Below are 25200 nucleotides of genomic sequence, written 5' to 3'. Positions count from 1 at the left end.
ACCCCTCTTTCTTTTGAAGACCCATTTACACCCAATGGGTTTAATCCCTTCAGGTGGATCAACCAATGTCCATACATCGTTGACCTTTATGGACTCTATTTCAGATTTCATGGCTTCAAGCCATTTCTCATAATTAGATCTCTGTATTGCATCCATATAGGTGATCGGATCCTCATCGTTCTCATCGAGTTCAATGGGATCACCATTCCAGATCAAGAAATCGTAGCATTTGTCTGGTTGATGCGGTACTCTATCGGATCACCTTAATGGTGTAGGTACATTGGGCTCCAGATCTGATCTAATCAAATCCGACTCAAATTCAGCTATTGGTGTCGGTCCTTCTACCTGTTAAACTTCATCAAGTTCAATCTTAGAGGCAATAGTTCCTTCACCAAAGAACTCTTTTTCTAAAAAATTGCCTTAAGGCTGACGAACACCTTTTGTTCATCAGCATGGTAGAAAAAATATCCTTTGATCTCTTTGGGGTACCCTATGAGTGTATTTGTCAGACCTAGGTCCAAGTTTATCTGTAACTAATCATTTGACATAAGTCGGACACCCCCAGACCCTAAGGTATGAAAGTGCTGGCTTACGTCCTGTCCATATCTCATATGAAGTCTTAATTACAGACTTACTTGGAACCCTATTTAACAAATAACAGGTCGATTCGAGTGCATATCCCCAAAAAGATATCGGCAAACTGGCAAAACCCATCATGGATCGGATCATGTCTAACAGAGTCTGATTTCTTCTTTCAGACATACCATTATGCTGTGGTGTTCCTGAAGGAGTCCATTAGGAGAGAATCCCATTCTCTCCTAGATATTTGAGAAACTCACCAGAAAGGTATTCCCCTCCTCGGTCAGATCGAAGAGTTTTAATACTCTTCCCAGTTCATTTTGCTACTTCACTTTGTAATTGTTTGAACATTTCAAATGAATCCAACTTATGTTTCATCAGATAGACATATCCATATCTGGATAGATCATCCGTGAAAGTGATGAAGTAGAAATATCCATCTTTAGCACTTGTGATCATAGGCCCGCATACATCAGTATGTACTAGGCCCAAGAGCTTAGTAGCTCACTCACCTTTTTCAGTAAAAGGTGACTTGGTCATTTTACCAAGAAGACAGGACTCACAGGTTGGAAGTAATTCACAATCATTGACTTCGAGGATTTCCTCTTGAGTCAACATGTTTATCCTATTCTTATTTATATGACCTAGCCTACAGTGCCATAAGTAGATATCTGATACACTATCTAATCTAGGGTGCTTGCCAGTAGAATAGACTATGTTAACAGTTGTGATAACATATACACACCATTGTTCAAATGTCCACAAAAAATAGTAACACCATTCATAATGATATTACAAATTTGTTTCTTTATTGAAATTTCATAATCATTTTTGGCCAGAAGGCCTACAGAAATAATATTTAAAAAAAAATGGAATAAAAATGACAATCATTAAGAACTACGGTATGGGACTCAAATACAAGTTTCAAGATTTCTAATGCTAGAACTGGAACTGGTCTTCCATCTCTAACGTTCAGGAACCTCTCGTCTTGCTCGAATCTCCTACTGACCTGCAACCCCTGCAACGAATTATAAATATGGTAAGGGCTATCGATATCCAATATCCAGTCAGTAATATCACAAATAGAGAAATTGCAAGGAGTTATCATATAAATACCTTATCCAGCAACAGCTTGCTTCTTTCTCTGCCTGTTCGGATCCAGGAAGACAATGTACTGAGGACAGTTCCTTTTTTAGTGCCCCTGCTTCTTGCAAAAGAAGCATTCAGCTTAACTCATATTAGGCTTGATCTTTTTGGTCTGGCCCTGCACTAATGTTCCAACCTGAACTTGCACCTTCTTCACTTTCTTCTTCTTGTTCTTCTTCTCTTTTTTAAAGGGTCGAGAACTAGAAGACGAACCTCCCACTAAGTTCACCGACTCCTTGTGGAGTTGGTGATCTTTCTCAAAGTTCTGAAGTAACCCCGTAACCCATGGTAGTTTACTTCAGGCTTTGTCATTCTATAATGAGTGAGGAATGGGAGATAAGACTTGGGCAACGAGTTCAGTATTGCATCTTTCCCAAGCTGCTCATGCAAGGAAATGTCGAGCTTGCTCAAATGCTCCATCAGCTCGATCATGTACAATACATGATCAGTGACAGAGGCACCATCTCGCATTTTGGCATTGAAGATGGCACAACTAGTCTTGTGCCTCTCTACATCATCGGGTGTGCCAAGGGCATCCTCCAACACTTGAAGCATGTCCTTTGGCTGAGCCATCTCAAATCTGCGACTGAACTCATTGCTCATGACAGCCAACATGATGCAGCGTACTGTGATCCGATCATTGAGCCACTTCTAATAAGTGTCTCTGACTGTTCCACGTGTATTGGCAGCTGGCTCCTCAGGTGCAGGATCCATTATCACATATAGGATCCGTTCATGCTCTAGGACTATCTTCAACTTTCGATACCAGCTACCGAAGTTGGGTCCCACCAAATTTTCATTATCCAACAATGATCGGAGTGATGGGGAAGTGGCCATATCTGCACAAAGAAAAACTATAACCTAATTAGTAATTGATTCATTAAACCTAAAGATTTGGACTTTAATCAAAAGGTTTCTCCCACTATTTTATTTGAATTGGTAGCCTCTACCTCCAATTCGAAGAATTATCCTAATTTCTTAGTGGGTACTAGAATCCACTTAGACTGCACACAAGCCCAACTTTGATTGGCCAACCCATGTATATCTAAGGGTAGGTTCATAACCAATTATTTCTTTAAATAATTTTTAATAATTTTAATTTTGCTAACCAATTATTTCTCTAAATAATTTTTAGTAATTTTAATTTTGTCCCAATCCCTAATCAGTAGGCTTTGGCCTCCACAGAAAAGGTCTGGTTAGGTCCAACCATTAACATGACCATACTTGGCCCATCTAGCCAATGAATGATTAGGCTCAACTTTGGTTGGCTAACCTAATCACCATTTAGAAAGATGCAGTCAAGAAATCATATTATGAATGACAATTCCATCAGCCGATAAGCACCAGGCCTTTGGGCCTCCAATGATTATCCAATTGATGGACCCATTATCATCCACTTAATGGGAGGCTATGATCTAGTTATCACTATAACTATTTCATTTTAAGGACCTAATAATTTTAAAAGATGTAATTGATTTAAAGGAGGAGGTCAAATGAACCAGCTTATCATGATCCTCCCACTGGCTTCACCAAGTCAACTTAAGGGAGATCATTAAAAGGGCTGGTCTAGGAGTACCTAAATCAGTCACACTGATTTACCTAGCTGACATGGGTCAACTCGAATAGTCAGGTGATCCGATCAAAATATAATTTCACCAAGAGGCTAGGTAAGTTCGATCGGTGGAAGGGTCTGCCAAAGCTTGCCTTAGACACCATCAGAAATGATCAGGTAAGCGGGCTCCCAATTAAAAATCATCGGTCTGGTTTATCTTAGACACCAATTGGTTTAATTAGTTTCGATTAGATCAACCTAATAGTTCATGCTAGACCGCTTAGCCAAGAATCAAGTCCATTTGGTTCTCGTTAAAGACATGGATTTGACCAACTACAACTATTATAATTGATCTAGAGAATCCTTGACCTAATCTAAGATAATAATTGATTAGATTTAGTCAATTCTCTAATTAAGTCCATCTTTAATCTAACCTTAGGTCTAACCTAATTATTGGACCTAATTTCTACTAACCTATTAACCCAATGTGTTATTGTTTGTCTTAGGTTCTTCAATTCATAATCCTAGAACCTAATCAAACAACTTCTTAATTTTCAATTAAGTTTTGGACTGAGGGTTGGGATTCGGCTTTTCGAAAATAATTTTCATATTTGTAAAATATTTTATAACATAGTTCTACCAATCAAGTTGCATATTTGATTCATAATCAAAATGCAAGTGAAATAAGCATTAAACTACTTTAGATCTAATCGAAACAGGTTCATGTAATTAAAATAATTTCAACTTTAAACTGTGCAAATTTTTCAAACAAATATATGATGGTTCTTTGCATGAAAATTATTAACAAAAAGATTTTATTTTAGATTTAAATATTTTTTAAATCTAATAAATTATAAATTTAATTTAGATCATATCTAACAAATTTATGATTAAAGATAGATCTACACGAACTAGGACAACCTTTGCACTGTAAGGGATAAACCTTACAGTAGGATAACCTACAGTTCGTGATTGATCTATAAATTTTAATTTTAGATTTAACAATTAGATTATAAATTAGATCTAATCTAAGAAATAATCTAAGCATGTATAAATAATCATATAATAAACAACCTAGGCTCTGATACCAATTGAAAGGAACCAGATCTAGGGTTTCAGGGTTAGATCTTGAAATTTTTTCAAGATCAGGCAGCGGAAGACTAAAATAAATCAAAATTTATCTTATAAAATTAGAGAATCCTTAGATCTAAGATTCTATTACATGATTATTATATGATATTAAATCAAAAATTAAAATATAAAGAGCAAGAACTATATGTTGATCATATCAATATATTTCTATACTACATCTAATGTATGTAAAATATAATAGATCAGATCTATTACCTTGCAAGTTAGACATTCTAACTTTGTTTATCTGAGCTTGAGGATGATGTTGTGAGCTGCACATGCGTTCGGTCTCTAGGAGTCATCCACATGAGCCCACGAATCATGATCAGAAGTCCTGATCCAAGAAATCAGTACAGTATACTAGTACTGTGCTGATCCTTCTTCGATGATCGATCAGATGTCTTCTTCTTCTTGATTTGGACTCTTCTAAAGATGAAAAGAAGGAGAAGGAGTTTTAGATATGAGACACTCTCAAAAAACTCACAGATGAAGGAAGGGAAGAGATGAACTCAGCAACCCTAGAAGAAGACCCCTTCTTCTTCTCTTTGCTCTCACCTAGACACCTACATTCGTATCTATTATATCCCATGTCCAAAAACTTTTTCTTCCTGATTTCTACACACCCAAAGGTCTCTCAATGCTTTATAATCCACAAAAGTTTTAAGAAGAAATTCATCTTAAATAATGAGATATGAAGAGACCTTGTCTAGGTCAAATATCTAGTCAAGAAAAATCCAAACAGGGCAAGATAAGTGGTGCCCAACTCTTGGGTGCCCCCTCCTTCTTTTTCTGCCATGGACCATTAGAAAAGGGTATATAATATATGCCATAAAAGTCACAAAAATATTAAAAAAAATTTGGATAAAATCAGTGCAATAAGAAAAGAGTTTTGTTTCTGAAAATTCTATCTCATAGAATTTGAAATTCAAACTAATTCCTACTTTGACTTGGTCCACAACCACATACCATGTAAGAGAGAAAGAGTGGAAAGCTTTGGGCATGTGTGAGGGCCTAGGAGAGAAGGTTTTGTCACACAAAATAAGAGAGAGTGGGCATAGGGGGCTAAGGTGGCACAAGGTGGAATCCTAGTCTTACTAGGATTCAATCTATGACTTGTTCAAATTTGGTTTCTCAAACCAAAACCAAATTAACCTAATTAAAATAGATCTTAACCTAATTAAGAATCTAATTTAATCAGATTAAATTAAATTTAAATCTGATTTAATTTTTTAATCGAATTAGAAATTAGGTTGACCCAAGTCCTAATTGGACTAGGACTAGTTTTTTTTTGTACTTGGCTTATCCAATAAACAAATTGGACTTGATCCAATCAAGCTCAAACTAAATCTAATTAAATTATATTCAATTATAATTAATCTCAATCCATTGGCTTAATCAAATTAAGCCAATTAGCAATCAAATTGCTAATCGATCCTCCTGCAACATTTGTACTAGGTTAAATATCAATCGTATTGATCGTTTAATCCTAGAATGATTCTTAATCGTTGATCAACCATCTGATCGGATCATGAACTCTAATGTGTGTGACCTCATAGGTTCGAACCTAAGCTGATAGTATAAGAATAAATTTTTATACCAATCAAAGTGACCATCTAGCAATGATATCCGATGGTCGGATAGGTCGAATGTGTAAAACAACATCCTTAGAACCCATGCGGATATAGTTTCTATATAATTCATCCCCTTGATCAAAATACTCATAGGACACCTCAGAGTTCAACTGTCAACTCTGATCAGGTTGTCCACATTGTATTTCAAAATATCAAATTCATCTGATGGATTATCCTGGCCAAGATTTTACTAAATTGAAATACAGCGACTCATTCTTCTCCAACTCTTGGAGTGGTCAATCCCATCTCGATCACACTCTGACTTCATAAGTACTTGACTGTGCCCAGAAGCCTTCCATCACTAAATTAAAAATTCAGTTAGTACAGTACCAAAGCACAGTGAGTTGCTTGCAAATCACTGAGGCAATCTCAGGTCTAAGGGACACTTATACCTATATCACATCAGAGACATTCTCGACAGCAGAATGCTCTAGAGTTGGTCACATTCAATGATGATGTATCCTTATATCTCACCTATATGCCATACCAGTGTCTCCACACTCCTTGGTTAAGAGGACAACCAACTCATATGGCCTACAGCGATCGATGCTCAATAGAAGCTGTCGTCCTTATTAACAGCCTATCATTTGATTGTGGACAGTTTTAAGGACTAATCGATAAATCTTCTCTTTATTGAATCTAAATAGTCCTAAGGACTTCATCACAACAACGGAGTTCATTAGAAGATGTAAACTTATGATGAAAATATCAAAAATATATTTTATTTATTAATAAATCAATTACAATACAAGGTTGCTCAACCATCAACAGGTTGATGATTGGCTTTTGAGACATATTTTCCAACAAGAGCCATGATCATGGTCCATTTATTAGGTCAAAAATATGGACTTAATTAAACTTCAACTATTGAGATTGATCTAGAGAATTACTGACCTAATCTAATTCAACACTTGATTAGATTTAATCAATTTCTCTACTTGATCCATATGTATTTCTAACCCTAGGTCTAACCTATTAGAAGGATCCGATTCAAGCTAACCCTTTGCCCATCAATTTATGTGGTGTCTTAATAATCTTCAATTCTCAAATCTAGAATATTCAAACTTAATTCAAAATTGAGTGAATGAAACGTGTGTTTTAGTCTATAGAACTATTCTATCAGAATTTTAGATAAAGCATACCATATATTTTAATTTATTAAAATAAATTTTTATAATATGTTTCATAATTAAACATTTATAGGTATGATCCAAACTTTATACATACATCTCATGCATCATGATAATTTTTAGATCAATACCGATTACATCTTATGTAACATGCTATTCATATTTAAAATAATTTTATATCTAAATTTTATCTTATTGTAATAAATTATAAATTAGTTTAGATCTAATCTAAATATATTTATGATCAAAATAATACATAAAAATCTATTCACTTTTCTTCTTCATGAAATCATATCACAATGATATCCCTACACGTCATAAGAGAATCCATCGAATAGGCAAAAGAAGATTAATCTCTTTGATCTCTGTAAAAGAATAGTGCCCTACAAGCCAATCACATAGGGATGCGAAGAGATTTTTCTTTATTTTCTTCCTACTCATTTGCATGACATTAGTTATTTTATTCATGAAGTATTACGTTTTATCGTTTGCTGCATCATACTTTTATGATTATGATAAACCTTATAGACTAGAACAATGATTTTAAGACCATGATAAGATCATGCCAGTAAGACCTAAAATTTTTATAGCTCCAATCTAAAATATTTTTAGTCATTGGATCATCGAATCGGAGATCGATGATACTGGTAAGACTGGAACGTCCTATGTATGCTTGATGAAGAGAGTGGTTAATCTCACAATCACTTATGTGGTGACACTAATACAAGAATATAGGTGTTCGTTAGAGAATGAGTTTACTGAACTAACCCATAGGAAGAACATCTGATGGAGCCTTACAGTATGTCGACAGATGGTTCTTCAGTGGGAGTGGTGCATGTGATCTTTTGACCTGAGATCACTATGGTACCATATGTACATGGATCCTTACTTTGTTTATTTTCCAGCACACCACTTTGAGATGTGTGTAAGATATTCTGGGTATGACGAAGTATGCATGGAGGTTGTGAGTGGTCAATAAAGAATCGATCACTTCTTGTAGGAGGAGAGTACATCTTATGTGATCTCATACGATGATGACTCTTATAAATAATTTCTACTAATTTATCAATTGAGTCATCATCATCAGATTGAGATACATATAGATAGATATTTGAGTTTGACATATTTTCATGCCCATGACCTTTTCGAGATGTTGTGTGATCGAAGGATTGAATTGAACGGTAACTCACCATGAAAGGATAATTTTAATACTTTCATCAAATTCTAAATCTTTTAGATAGTCATGACACATTACTAGACATTAATCTTAACTTATAAATTTATTAGAATTAAAAGAATTTAATTCAAGAATCAATTAGGAAGAGTCCTAGTTGATTGAAACTCTTGAGCTGACCTAATCCAATCGGATTAAGATTACGTCGAGAGTTTGGATCCACTGCTGTCTAGATTTAGAATCCAATAGATCATACACAATAGAGATTTGATCTTGATCTAATCTATTTAGATTTATTATAAATTCAATGGGTTAATTAAATTGCTAGCACATGAATTAACTCAAGTTCTCAATTGGATTCAGTGCAAATATGTTTGTGCTAACCTTAGACTTATTGCCTTGACCTAATATGATTAGATTTAAATCATTTAATTATTAGTTGATTTATCTGATTTATATGAAAGAGTTCCATATGAATCCACCACCTCCATGCCATTCACCATGCCAAAGAAAAAAATATGGCGTCATTTATTTTGGGAGTTAAGGAGAGGAGTCCTTTTCCTTTACTTATCTTAATTCTCTTACATCTTCCACACGTCCCTTAATTTTGTGCACCATCAGATGGCACCTTGGGACTTGTGGGCATGGAAGAGGAGGAGTCCTTCTCTAGAAAGAAACTCCATGCCAAAAAAAAATATGGGATGCCCACTTTTTATGCGTTGAAATGGAAGAGTCTATTTCACATTGGACTCTTAATTCTTCCCTTTATTTCTCCATGCATTTCTTAATTTCTCATGACATGAGATGCCTCTTGGGATTATGGGCACAAAAGAGAAGGAAGAGTCATTCTCTGGCAAGAAGTTTGAATGCCAAATTAATTGGACACCCTTTCATATATGCATTGAGTTTATGGAAGAGTCTTAATTGTTAAGGACTCTTGGTATCTCACACTGATTCCTTTTCCACGCACCATAAGATGGTGTCTAGATTTTTCTTAGCAGAGAAAGAGTCCTTGTATTTATAAATCACTTTCTATTCCATACCTTGAAGCTTTAGATTACATACAAAAAATTAATTTGTGCGTATAAGGAAGATGGGATGCTAAAAGTTGGCGCCCCTTGGTGACTTATATGGCACCCCTTCATTCTTTATATAAGGGGCATCCCATATTGCATAAAATTCATCCAAAAAGTAGTTTGGACATGAGATTAGATAAAGAAGATGTAGAAAAAATTTGAAGTAAAAAAAATAATGAAAAGGAAGAGAAAAATAGAAAGAAAGGGAAGAGAGAAAATGGAAAGTATGAGATGCTTGTCCAAAAATCAGATTGTTCATGTGTTGAACATTAAATCTGATTTTTGTGTGGGGTGATCTTTTGGAAAAGAATTTCTAAAGAGATCCTAGTGGAGGTCATGAAGGCATACAAGCGATGGTGTAACCAGTTCTTGCGAAGGATGGTTGGCATGCGAAGAAGGCTACAGCATCATGACGAATTGGGAAGGGCCCTAACCAATCTCGTGTGGATCACCGTTAGAGGGTTTCTACTTTGAAGTCTCATGGAGGTATCAAAATTACCAGATCATGATCTTCTCATTGGTATATGACTTCTGGTCTCTTCTTGATATGTATATTTTTGATTGTTTGATTGTAATCTTCAAGGAGTTTCTAGGGTTTTGGTTCCAGTACTCTTATTTAATTGTTAACATTATTTTTAATTATTGAATGCATGTTCAAAATTTTAAAATCTATATTCTGCTGTGTCATTGAAATCCAACAGTGGTATTAGAGCCACCCTTGATTGATTCAATCAAATTTCATATTATTTTTGTGATATGGATTAGATCCAATTCAAACTATGTCAAAATTAGATTTTCTTATTAATGTTTACTTGATGTTCTTGATATATTTTTGTTTATAATAAAGTGTTATCAATTGATGTTCAAACCTTGGATATAAAATTTCATGGTCTTTTGACTTGTGAGACAAGTTTAAGATTAGATCCCATGATCTATTTTTTGTTGAAATTTAAATCCAGTGCATGTGATGCGCGGACCCTTGGAATGCTACATATGGATGTACATTGCCAAGACTTAAGATTTTTATATTTGATGTATTTACCTAAGATCCAAGTGCCGAACACCATGTTATCGGATACTCACTATTGTGGGTCGACCATTTTGGTTGTTGCTCGAGGTATGTGTGGAGCTGAAAAAAATTTGGTCATGGAAAGGATGCATCAGGCATGGATTAGAATTTTTATCGATAGATTGGTTTAACTATAATTCATTGTTCTAATATGATTAGAATTAATGATTATAGATTAAATCAAATTTATAGTTCTAATTTGATTAGAAGTCATGTTTAAATTTAGGTTGGTCTAATTGTCATTTATCTAATTTGATTAGGATTTGAGTCATGGTTGATCGAATCTATGTTGACCTAATTGAATTTAGGTTAACCTAAGAATTGATCAACTTAACTCAAATGGATGACAAATAATTGACTTGAAATTAATATTGGGTCAAGTATTGAATCCAAATCGAAAATCCTAGATCTATCCTATGCCCATAAATTCAAACATCTTTATTGACATGTGTATGAATGATATCACAATAAAAATAACATGAGTAGCTTAATATTATGTTTTATAATTGTTATAAAATGCATGTTGTGAGGTTATGGACTATGGTACATCTATGTGATGGATATATGTATGAATACTTTCTTATTGGTTGATTATATAAATGCATCTGCAAGAGTTGCAATAGGAGCTGGGTGCCCCAGATGCATTATATTATCAACTGAATCTTTTTTTTGAATATTTTCAACTATTAATTGAGATTTTTTTTTTACATATTGATGTTAAATAATAGAAAAAAAATTATTTAAAAATAGATAGAAATTATTTCTTTCGATTTTCAAATAAAGATCAAGCATTCATAGTAGACTTCATGGAGATGAAGACTAGACTACCAAACAATTGGAGAGCAGTGGCGCGTTAAGATTAACCATGAGATGGTTCAATCTATGATACACATAGGGTTAGATCCATAGATCATCCTGTGGCTCAAATGATTTTTTTCAAAAGTCCATAACCATTTGTCTTCCTTTATATGCTCTTATATGCTAGTAGTTAGATTTAAAAATTAGATTGCATATGATGCATGAATAAATGTTTAAGATGTGCATGAGACTTAAGTCTCTCACTTAAATTATATTGTCATAATGGCAAAGTGTTAAGAATACTATCTATGCTTTCCTTCATGCTAAGACTGTATTATATCAAGAACCATAGTAGGCTTGTTGGGCTATCCACAAGGCTTGATGTGGGGACTGATTTAATACTGTCTTGGTGCATAATGAAGCTAATTGTACTTAGTTCATACTAGGTCAATAGAGTATGTCAAAAACTATAGTGAGTTTGTTGTGCTATCCACAAGGCTTGCTATAGTGATTGGTATGATGTTGACTTAGTGATGTTTATGACATATTTTGATAATGCTGCTTTGTTGTGCTATCCACAAAGATAGTATTATTCAGATATGACCATATAGGATTGAAGGATATCACTTAACTAAAATACTATAGTTTATTATACTATCCACAAGGCTATAAGTATTTTAGAGGCAAAAGTTATGTTGAGAGTTGTATGAAATGCAATTGGTAAAGAATTATCTATCCTTGAACTCATAGGAGCTTGTTGTGCTATTCACAAGGCTTTTTATGAGGAATTGGGATCTCAACCCCACTAAAGAACTTGATGATAGTTTTTCTCAATTTCATACTTGAGGACTATGAAATTCACTAAAATAGTGAGAGATACAATTAGATAAAAAATCTCGTCTAACTTGTGCATGTCATCATAAGGAGTCCTTATATGTTCTTATATACATATTTGCATCTTTACTATCACTACATAATATTTTGTTTGATCGAATTTCATGGAATGGTTAAAAAAATAAAGGTAAAAAATATCTTCACTAAGGGTATCTAATTTATTATTACAATAATGATGAACATTAGAATTAAATTGCAAGAGTTGTCTTGCAAGTATGAAGCAGGAGTAGGATGCAAAAATTATATCTGCTAATAATTTGTATGTGATATAAATTAATTATCATTGAGTATTTCAGCTTTAAAATATTAGATATGTGATACCTTATATAGATTTTTCTTATGCAAAATATTGTGGGACCTATAAAGCTGAAGTGAGGAGACTACCTGTCTTTTGGCACTGATAAATAGTTCATTCATGCTGAGACTATAGTAATCTATATAACCTTCTAGCAAAATTTTAGAAATTAGTAGATCATTGTTATATGTCTAAATTTATCAGAAACATTATTTCAAATTTTTTGCTATTATAGATAGTTTTAAAATTAATGTAGAGAGTAAATGTTACTCTCTTTTAGATAAATTTTATGGCAATGAATTAATGATAATGGTCTTATATTTTTATCATTCAATGATGTTGTTCTTCATGTTGATGAGAACAAGAAATAAATATGTGATGATCACATATCTCAGGGCAAGCAAGGTATGAAGTCTTGAACTTATGGATGTTCGAAGATTAATAATATCTCGACCTAGAGATGGACACTTCATATGAGATATGGTGTATTCTCTAATATGCTTCACAAATTTTAATTCTTATTCCAGAAAATATCCTGAAAGTTGCTGTATATATTTTGAATTAGATATCTATAAAAACTGATACGAGCACTCCATATGAGATATGGAAATGGCAAAAGGGAAGGTTGCCAGCTTATGTGAAAAGAGTTGATGTACATAAGTTTGTGCTAAAACAGGTTCATATATGTTTATAGGTTATTCTAAAGAATAGTATGAGATACCATTTCTACCACCCTACTAGACAAAAAGTATTTTGTTAGTAGATATGCCACCTTTTAGGAAAAAAAAAATTTAAGAAGAGGACAGTGAGAGGATAATTGAACTTGAGAAGTTCATGACCTATGAATTTTCATAACCTGTGGAGTATCCACAAGTTGATCTTCGACCAAATATGCTCATTGATAAGGCACAACCATGAAACACACCTCCTCACCGAAAGTCAATTTGAGTGCATAATGTACCACTTAAATATGGATTTATCATTGAGAATGGCTATACACCATACATTATTGTGAATAATGTTTTCTTGATCTATTCAAAAATTATCATGAGTAGAGACCCTGACAGATGGCTTGAAACTATAACTTTCGAAATGAACTCTCTGTACATCAACCAAGTATAGACTATGGTTGAAGTACCTATGGGTATGACCCAACAGGTTACTAACAGGAATGTCAATCTGAATTTTTACTATTGCCATATACCATCTAGAGAGTTTGGCTCTAGTGAGAGGGCAAATGTATTTATGAATTAAAACAAGAATTGAGGAGTAGGTACTTCTATTTTTGATGAGATAATCAAAATATTTGACTATATCAAATATAGATGAACTACGTGTGTGTGCAAGAAGATAGATGGGAGTCCCACTAACTTCTTGGTTATGTATGTGGGTAACATAAAGTATATTGGGAAGGTAGTCCCAATATTACACTTGGTCAATAATATGCTTATCACAAAAGTTTTCATGGAATAGATTTGGGTTAAGCATCCAGTTTACTTGGCATCTATAGTGATCGATGTAAGTGGATGTTAGGCTTGTCCCAGTCAAAGTACATAAAATTTATATTGAAGGGGTTCAACATGAATGAGTGTAAAGGAGTTTACTCACCCGTATAGTCAATATATCTAGCCTGATGAGATTTATGTCTTGTGCATAATTATCATTTTCAGACAAATCCATGATAGGATTTTTGAAAACTGTGAAAAGTATTTTCAAAATACTTGAGAAGTACTAGAGGAGCAGTGAATTGAAAAAATTTTAAATAGCAAACTGTATTTGTTTCAGTTTAATATTGTTAGTGAAGATTGCTTAAGAAAGTTGTTTGATGTAAGGTTCATCATTAAGTTGGGTATGATCTCACTAGGTATCCACACACATCCTAGGTACTTTCATCTCATTTATGATTTAATCATAAAGTAATATTAAGAACATAATAATAGATCAATTCACTAAGCCTTACACAGCAGCAGTGTAATCGCCACCCTGATTGCATGGGCATCAGGTATAGGGGCGATTGACTTTAGTGCAAGTGGAAGTTTGAAAGAATAATATCCTACAAGCCAATCGTATGGGGATGTGAAGGGACTTTTCTTTATTTTCTTTCTATTCATTTGCATGACATTAGTTATTTTATTCATTAGGTATTATGTTTTATCATTTGCTGCATCATATTTTTATGATTATGATAAACCCCATAGATTAGGATAATGATTTTAGGATCATGATGAGATCATGCTATTGAGATCTAAAATCTTGATGTCTCAATCTAAAATATTTTCAGACACTGGATGATCGAGTCGGAGATCGATGATACCAGTAAGACTAGTACATTCTATGTATGCTCAATGGAGAGAATGGTAAATCTCATAATCACTTGTGTGATGACACTAATACAAGGATGTAAGTATTTATTAGAGAATGAGTTCACTGAATAGATCCACAAGAAGAACATCTGATGGAGCCTTACAGCATGTCGACAGATGATTCTTCAGTGAGAGTGGTGCATGTAATCCTTTGACCTGAGATCATCATGGTACCTTGTGTACATAGATCCTTACTTTGATTTATTTTCTAGCACACCACTTTGAGATGTATGTGGGATATTCTAGGTATGGCAAAATATGCATAGAGATTGTGAGTGGTCAATAAGGAATCGATCACTCCTTGTAGGAGAAGAGTACATCCTATGTGATCTCATAAGATGATGACTCTGAGAGTCTCTAGCTAGAGCAGGGATAAACAGTAGAAATAATTTTTACTAGTTCATTAATCGAGTTATCATCATCGGATCAAGATACATATAGATAGGTATCTGAGTTTGATATATTTTCATACCCATGGCCTTTTCGGGATGTTGTGTGATCGAAGGATTGAATTGCACGATAACTCACCACGGAAGGATAATTTTGATATTTTTATCAAATTTGAAATCTTTTAGATAGTCATGACATATTGTTAGATGTCAATCTTAGCTTATGAACTTGTTAGAATTAAAAGAGTTTAATTCAAAAATCAATTAGGAAGAGTCCTAGTTGATTGAAACTCTTGAGATGACCTAATCCAATCGGATTAGGGTTACATCGAGAGTTGGGTTCACTACTGGCTAGATTTAGAATTCAATGGATTACACATAATAAAAATTTAGTCTTAGTCTAATCTATTTGGATTTATTATGAATTCAATGAGTTAATTGAATTGCTAGCATATGAATTAACCCAAGTTCCCAATTGGGTTCAGTGAAAATGTGTTTGTGCTAATCCTAGACTTGTTGTCTTGACCTAATGTGATTGGGTTTGAACCATCTAATTATTAGTTAATTTATCTGATTTATATGAAAGAGTTCCATGTGAATTCATCACCTCCATGCCATTCACCATGCCAAAGAAAAAAATGTGACGTCATTTATTTTGGGAGTTAAGGAGATGAGTCCTTCTCCTTTACTTATCTTAATTCTCTTACATCTTCCACACATCTCTTAATTTTGTGCGCCATCAGATGGTGCCTTAGGACTTGTGGGCATGAAAAAGGAGATGGAGTCCTTCTCTAGGAAGGAACTCCATGCCAAAATAAATATGAGACGCCCACTTTTTATGCATTGAAATGGAAGAGTCTATTTCACATTGGACTCTTAATTCTTTCCTTTATTTCTCCATGCATTTCTTAATTCCTCGTGACATGAGATGCCTCTTGGGATTATAGGCATAGAAAAAAAGGAAGAGTCCTTCTTTGGTAAGGAGTTTGAATACCAAATTAATTGGACATTCTTTCATATATGCATTGAGTTTATGGAAGAGTCTAAATTGCTAAGGACTCTTGGTATCTCACGCAGATTCCTTTTCCACGCACCATAAGATGGCGTCCAGATTTTTCTTAGCAGAAGTAGAGTCTCACTTATAAATCACTTCCTATTCCACACCTTGAAGCTTTAGATTACATGCAAAAAATTAATTTATGCGTGTAAGAAAGATGGGATGCCAAAAGTTGGTGCCCCTTAGTGACTTATGTGGTGCCCCTTCATTCTTTATATAAGAGGCATCCCATATGGCATAAAATTCATCCAAAAAGTGGTTTGGACATGGGATTAGATAAAGAAGAGGTAGAAAAAATCTGAAGTAAAAAAGATAATGAAAAGAGAGAGAAAAATAGAAAGGAAGGGAAGAGAGAAAATGGAAAGCATGAGATGCTTGTCCAAAAATCAGATTGTTCATGTGTTGAACATTAAATCTAATTTTTGTGTGGGATGATCTTTTGAAAAAGGGTTCCTAAAGAGATCTTAGTAGAGGTCATAAAGGTATACAAGTAATGGTATAACCTATTCTTACAAAGGATGGTCAGCAGCTAGCTTGCGAAGAAGGCTGCAGCACCATGATGAATTGGGAAGGGCCCTGACCAATCCTGTGTAGATCACCATTGGAGTGCTTCTACTTTGGAATCTTGTGGAGGTCTCAAAATTATCAGATCATAGTCTTCTCATTGGTATATGATTTTTGGTCTCTTCCTGAAATATATGTTTTTGATTGTTTGATTGTAATCATCAAGGAGTTTCTAGAGTTTTATATTTCGATACTCTTGTTTAATTGTTAAATATTATTTTTAATTATTGAATGTATTTAAAAATTTTGAAATCTATATCTCACTGCATCACCGGAACCCAACACTCTCATGATCGGATAGTTTGGTGATCTCATCAATTTGAGTACTAGGATACGAAGATCTGAAATCTAATTTCATATGTAATCACACCAACATGCAATTATTGATAAAATAATTTATATCATGAACATGTCCTTGATCTTATCAATCATGTTCTTCATCTAATCTAATTAGATTCGATGCATCATATATATTATATCAGATCTAAAATATATCTTATACTGATTATAAACTATTAATTTTAAATTTGATATCATATCAAAAATTAATTAGAAGCAAATATGAATGCATAAAGAATAAATTTTTGATAAAATCTATTTTGGTGTAGTGCTAATTCTCGATAGAATTTAGATCTAAATATCCATCAAAATGGATTCAATTTAGATCTAAAATAAGTTCCACTTCATATTAAAAATAACAACTTTAAAATTTTGTTAAAATAAATTTTAAATAGATTTTAAATCTCATTGTTATTTTATCAAAAATTCAGCAATAGCAAAATTCTGTTATAACAATCTTATAACAACCTTAATCAACCATTAATTAAGATCATCTAATCTAATCAAAATCAGATAAAAAATTTTATATAAATAGATTTAAATTAGATTTAATATTTAACATAAAATTTTAATTATATATAATATATAATTAATCTAAAAAAATTTAGTTATGCATGTATGTATTAATGACCTGCTCTGATACCAATTGAAGGGAAAAGAAACTATTTCTTTTCAGATAGCCCAAGTTGCATAAAAATTTTTTCTATTAATCTCCATGAATAAGGATCAAATTTTTATCTGATTAATAATAAAATTAAAGATTAAATCTTTAAAAATCTGAAACAAACTTTTGCAGAGGCTTGAAAGTACAGACCTTCTACTTCGCATACACGCCAAACAACACAAGAAAGCGGGATAAACTCAGATCGAATCACCTTCACAACCTAATTAAATGAGGGAGGAGATATGCTGGTGTGACACCTCACACCAACAAGGAGGATGCCCAAGATGGGTCCCATGGCAAGGAGATAGGGGGCAGCTATTAGGGAGATGCCAAGGGAGGAAGGAGGGACTTCCCTCTTCTCACGCCTCTCTCTCTTTCTCTCTTCTCTTAATCTAATTTATTTCTTATGTATCTATAAGTAGAGACCTTCTCTATTTGTAGATGAATCTCATGACCTAATAAGTATAAGAATCCTAATTCAAACATGCTTTAAATCAGTCCAATACTCATGAAAGAAGGACTTCTACATGAGATAGAACAGGAACCACACAAAATATTCACAATGCACCCATTCTCACACCCATATGAGATACCCACAACCAGTACATCCTAGGTGCTGGTCAGCCTAAGTGAGAGAAGAATCTCAATGCAAGTAGGATCCCTAATATCTCATCTAAAATGGATCTGATTCGAATCAAATTCAAAGCTGGTTCGAAATAATTTTGAAAGACTGTCAATCCCAAATTCTTCAGGACTTTTGTACCAAGTTTAACTTAAAATTTTAGAAATAATTAAGTTTAATTAATTTAAATCTAATCTAAAATTAATTAGTATTTAAATTCAATCTCTTATATGCTCCATGGATTATTAATCAAAAATTGTTCATCCTCGAGATCGAACTGAACCTCATATGTAGTACTAGCTAGACATGTCAACTCTTCAATCTCATTTGATCTATAACTTAATTCTTAATCAAGTTAGCTTACATGTTCAATCAAGTCAAGTACTTCTAAATTGGACACATAAACATAGGCCTATAGTGTCTAACTTGTGTATGTGACTCCATAGGCTCAAACACTAAGCCAGTAACACAGGAACCAACTCCTGTACTAATCGAGATACTATCTAACAATGATTCTCGATGTCCAGATAGGTTAAATTATCACAAAAGAATATTTTAGAACTTATATATATGGTTACCGTATAATTCATCCTTTTGATCCTGAATGCTCTAGGATGGTCTCAGGTTAACTATCAATCGAGATTGCTTCATCCATATTATATTTCAACCTTTCAAATCTAACTCATAGATTATCCTGGTCAAAGCTTTACTAAATTAAAATACAGCGATGCATTAACTTCAATAATCTGAAGGGATCAATCCCATCTTGATCCATACACAGACTTCACAAGTACTTGACTGTATGTAGTAGCCATCAGTCACTATATTAGAAATTTAGATAGTCTAGTACCAAAGCATAGTGAGTTGCTTGCAAGTCACTATGGTGATCTCAGGTCTGAAAGATACTTATACCCATATGCTTCACGAGCAGCTCTTGATAATAGAACGCTCAGTAGGTGAGTCACTTGTTTAGTGATGATATACTCCTACATCTTACCTGTATGCCATACCAGTATCACCATACTCTTTGGTTAAGAGGATAACCAATCCATATGGTATATAATGACCTCCACTCGATAAATATCATTATCCTGTAATGATGTATCATTTGATCGCGAACATATTTAGGAACTATAAATCCTCTCTTTATCGTACACTACATAGTTCTAAGGACTTTATCACAATATAAGAGTTCAAGGAAGATGTAACTTTATGATAAAAAATATTAAAATAATTTTTATTTATTAATTAATAATTCATATACAAAGAGAAACTCAATCGTCACAAGATTAGTTTTAGGACACAATTCCTAACATTATCTCCTTTCGGTTTCAATGGGCCCTAACTGATGGCTTTTCTATTAATGCTTTCTATGATCATTGGATTACTAATATCCCTCTTGCTGCTTGGCCTACTTTTTTTAATATGGAGGTAGATCTGTAGAATATTTAGGTTTGAGATTTTATTCTTCCTAATCACACTTGGAATTATCAAGCTTTAATGAGTATTTTTTCGATAGAGATGATATCTATCATTCAAAATATCGCCATCTCTTATGGGTTTGGAATTGATAGGATTTGTTGGAGTACGACGGATGTAGCACAGGTTTCTATACATGATATTGCTTCACTAATGCATCCAACTACACCTCCCCCTTTTTCTTTTACCTGGCTTTGGAAGCTTCAATTGCTAGCTAATGTCAAGTTCTTTACATGAAAGTTTTTATGGTCACGCATTCCCACGAGAGCTTACCTAGCCACAAAAAACATTCTTCCACCAATTGCTACTAATTGTTATCTTTGTGCTAATCAACTTGAAGACATTGAGCATTTGTTTCTTAGGTGTCCATTTGCTTCCTCCTTATGAATGCTGGTAGCCAAATTTACACATTACAATGTCCTTGTCCATTCTTTGCTAGCTTTATTATCTGTTCTCAGTAGTGCTCAAGTAGAGAATTAGATTAAGGTCATAATGCTTTATACTCTTTGGCTTTTATGGTCAGCTCGAAATTAGAGGATTTTTGAACAGCAGTTTATTTTGGTTGGACAGCTGTTTCGACAGCTATATTATTTTTTGCAGAGTAACCATGCTGCTTACTCTCTTTCTATTCCTTCATTTCAACCTTTACTTGCTCCATCATATTGGGGTAGCTCAACATCATTATCTCCTACATCTCTTTCATATTCTATTAGGTGGTTACCCCCACCCCTTGGTGCAGTGAAGGTTATCTATTGTCCCTAACAATGATTTTGATGATCACAAAACATTAGAGCATAATTCAATATTAATATTTTTCAAGTATGTCAAAGAATGTTTTTGTAGAGGAAAAAGACTGTTGAAAGACTCTAAATATTATTGAAGATTAATTGAGCTAAGAAAAATTGATTTGGAAGAAAATTGATACAAGCAAAATCACCTCAAGGAAGTCGAGCCGACTCATCTAAAATCGAGCCGACTCTGGCATGGTATGCCCTCACTATTTTGGCTTGGTATGCAGCCAAGCTGGTACAAAATGGATCTAAGCCAGCTCTTTCAAGATGACAAAGAAGGGATTTTTGGGTTCTACAAGTTGAGCTAGCTCAAAACAAGATTCGAACCAGCTCTCTCAAGTCGATAGAAAGATAGTTTTCAAGCATGCAGTTCAAGCCATCTCGAAGTAAAATCTGAGCCAGTTCTCTCAATCGACAAAAAGATGAAATTCTAATTTCTATAGTTTAAGCTAGCTTAAAGCAAGATCAAGTTGGCTCTCTCAGTGGAACAGATTATTGAATTTTTGAAAAATACTGTTCGAACCAACTCGAGGACAATTCGAGCCAGCTTGATGCTGTCTGACAGGTACAACGACTAGCTCTACAGAAGCCATTTTTTATCCAAAAAAAGATTCTAACAGCTATTTTCCACCTCCAATAGTCCAAAATGGGTAGAATCAAGTTTAAATCACTCAGAGCTTGGAGGGAATGGATAAGAGATAAAAAGAAAAGTAGGAAATAAGAGGAAGAACATTATTCATGAGAAAAAGAGCACTTTGGGCATTCAATAGCCTTCAAGAGAGTTCACCCACTTCCAATAATTTTTCTCTTAAATTTTCTAAATGCATTCAAGGAAGAGAAAGAGCTTTCATGCAGACATTCAAACCTTCCTCAAAAATGAGCTTCAACGACAATAAATCAATCGCAACAGGGTTTTTATTATTGTACTGAATTTCTTACTTAAATTTGCTGTAAAAGTTTCAGCAGGGGTTGAAACTTGAAGGGCTGAATTTGTACCAAACTAGGATTAATTTGAGAGAGACTTGGGACAAGGCTTGTAAAGGTTTTGATTGATTGACCTATGTTAAAACCAATTGAATTCATTTATGAGCCCAGTGAAAACAAACACACAGTAATCAAGTGATTATAGTGAAGATTCTCAAAAAATCGTTTGGAGAGTGGATGTAGGTGCTTGAGGTACACCGAACCACTATAAATTCAATATGTTTGTATGTGTGATCTCTTTCTTCTTCTGTATTTTATTTCAGTTTTTTTGCTTACTACACATTCAGCATATATTCACTTCTACTATGCACACTATTGTTTAAATTTAAAAAATTTTTATAACCTAATTCAGCCTCCCTCCCTCTTGGGTTGTCTAGCTGGACAACAATTGATATTAGAGTTTTGGTTCTCTACTAGTTGTTGATCTCATGATCATGAGAAAAAGATCATGACAACTCAATTTGGAGGTTCACTTACCAAAAGGTAATTCACTAACAGACCACCTCTTTTCAATGGCACAAATTATATATATTGGAAAGCTCACATGAGAATTTTCATTCAAGCTCTTGATTGTGATATGTAGAGTGTCATAATCAATGGGCCACATACACCCACCACTATAGTTGATGGCATTAGCATCTCCAAACCTGAAAAGGATTGGAGTGAAGAAAATAAAAGAGCAATTCAACTAAACGTTAAGGCTATGAATGTTTTATTATACCTTGGATGCCAACGAGTTTAATTGAATTTTTACTTGCAATTTCACAAAGAAAATTTGGGATAGACTTGAAGTTACACATGAAGGCACCAATCAAGTAAAAGAATCAAAAATTAATATACTAGTGCACCAATATGAGCTTTTCAAAATGGAACCCATTGAACCTATCACTAAAATATTCACATGCTTCACAGATATCAGTAATAGTTTAAAAAGTCTTGATAGAGAATACTCTAATAGTGATTTGGTGAGAAAAACTCTTAGATTTTTGCTAAAATCTTGGGAAGCAAAAGTGACTACAATACAAGAGGCAAATGACTTGAACAAGCTATCATTAGAAGAGTTGATTGGGTCCCTAATAACTTATGAGTAGACAATGAAGTAGCATAATGAAGATGAGAGTCGAAAGAAGAAGAGGCAAAGGGACTCTGTACTTGCCATAGAGCAGACTTCTTCCAAGAAAATGTCTACTAGGAAGAAGAAAAAGTCCACAAAGAAATAGAAGATAAAGAGCAAGAAGAAGATGGTTTCGAAGAAAAAGGATATTAATAAAGAAAAATATTTCCATTGCAATATTGATGTCCACTAGAAGCAGAACTGTCGTGCTTACCTAGCGACACTGAAGAACAAGGAGGAAGGTGAACCTTCTGAAAGTATGCTCGTTATAGAAACAAACCTAATGATTTCTTCTACATCTAGTTGGGTGCTTGGTTGTGGATCTAGTGCAAACGTATGCACTTCTTTGCAGTATCTTGAGGATAGCAGGGGCTAAGGGATGGAGAAATGATCCTACATGTCGGGAATGGAGCAAAAATTACTGCTGTGATCGTAAAAATGTACCTTCTATGACTATCATCAGAGAATATTCTATTACTAAGAGACTGTTACTTTGCACCTACCGCAAGAAGGAATCTAATTTCTATCTCTTGCTTAATGCAAGAAGATTATGTAATTAGTTTCTTTAAGGACCATTGTAATATTTATTTTGGAAATAATAAAGTTGGTAGTGGTTTCTTTATGAACGGTCTCTTTCAGTTTTATGTAGATATTTCTATGAATTATGTCGAGCAAAATGTGAATACCATAGATTCTAAACATCCTAGACATAATGTAAACAAAAAGTATTTATGACACCTAAAGCTAGGTCACATTGGAGAGAAGACAAGATTAACAGATTGAAAAAAATCAGATTGTTGGATCTGTTGACTTTCGAGTTATATCCGATCTGTGAATTATGCCTTCAGAAAAAAATGATCAAACTACCCTTTATACGATATGGGAAAAGAATTATAGAAATACTTGCTCTGGTGCATTCTAATATTTACGGCCCATTTAATATGTCGATCAGAGGAGATTTTTTCTATTTTATTACTTTTATCGATGATTTTTCATGATATGGATATGTGTACCTTATACGTCATAAGTCTGAGACCTTTAAAAATTTCAAAGAATTCAGATATAAAGTAGAGAAACAAATCAAAAAGTTCCTTAAAATTCTTTAATCAGATCGAGGAAGTGAATATCCTAGTGAAAAATTTTTAGATTATCTCAAAGAACATGACATAGTCTCACAGTAGACTCCGTCTGGAACACCTCAACTTAACGGATTTAAGAATGCAAAAATTGGATCTTATTAGATATGATCCATTTCAAGATGAGCTTCACAAATCTTTCTATTTTTCTTTGCAAATATTATCTTTTGACTGCCATTTATATGCTGAATAGGGTTTCATTTAAAATCATTCCTATCACACCATATGAGATATGGTATGATAAGAAATCAAGTCTAAGTCACCTTAAGATTTGAGATTATTCGACCTATATCAAACGACAACAAATGGATAAGTTAGAAATGAGGTCTCTTAGAGCTCATTTTATTGGATATCCTAAGGAGTCTTTAGGATATTATTTCTATCCTTCGAAAGATCACAATATGATTATAAGTCAGCATGCAGTCTTTCTTGAAAAATAGTTTATTTAAAATGGAAGCACAAAAAAATAGATTAGGCTCGAGGAGAAAATCTTTGAAGAGCAGCGAGCCTTGGAACCTGAGGAACCAATCCAGTTGGAGCCAATCCACATATTTCCTCCTCTATCTCGTAAGTCTAGTAAGATTTTTCGTCCTCCTGAGAGGTACTTAGATATTATTTTAGAAGATGTAGAGAAAATATTTCTCATAAAAAATAGGATAGATGGAGATGATCTCAAAATCTATAAGAAGATGATATCAGATATCGACTTCAAGAAATGATCAGAGGCAATGAAGTTAAAAATTGACTCAATGCACTCAAACCAAGACTAGACCTTGGTAAACTGATCCACCTAAAGGTATTATACTTATTGGGTGTAAATGAATCTTCAAGAGAAAGATAAGTATGGATAAAAAGGTAAAGACCTTTAAAGCTAAGCTCGTGGTGAAAGAGTATAGTCCATGCAAAGGTATTGACTATCAGAATACCTTTTTGCCTATGGCCATGCTTAAGTCCATCTGTATATTGCTTGCCATTGCAGCATATTTCAATCATGAAATATGATAAATGGATGTGAAAATGGCATTCTTGAATGGATATCTTGAGGAAGATATCTATATGGAACAGCTTCTTGATTTTACTTTCAGTAATAGTGATCATAAGTTTTGCAAACTACAAAGGTCCATTTATAGACTCAAAAAAGTATCTTAGAGTTGGAATGCCTGTTTCAACAATGTAATCAAATCATTATTTGATTTCATCAAGAATGAGGAGGAACCGTGTAT

Source organism: Elaeis guineensis, chromosome 11 (assembly GCF_000442705.2).
Source record: "Elaeis guineensis isolate ETL-2024a chromosome 11, EG11, whole genome shotgun sequence".
NCBI lineage: Eukaryota > Viridiplantae > Streptophyta > Magnoliopsida > Arecales > Arecaceae > Elaeis > Elaeis guineensis.
The sequence above is the reverse complement of the archived record's forward strand: the minus strand, read 5'-3'. Positions refer to the sequence as shown.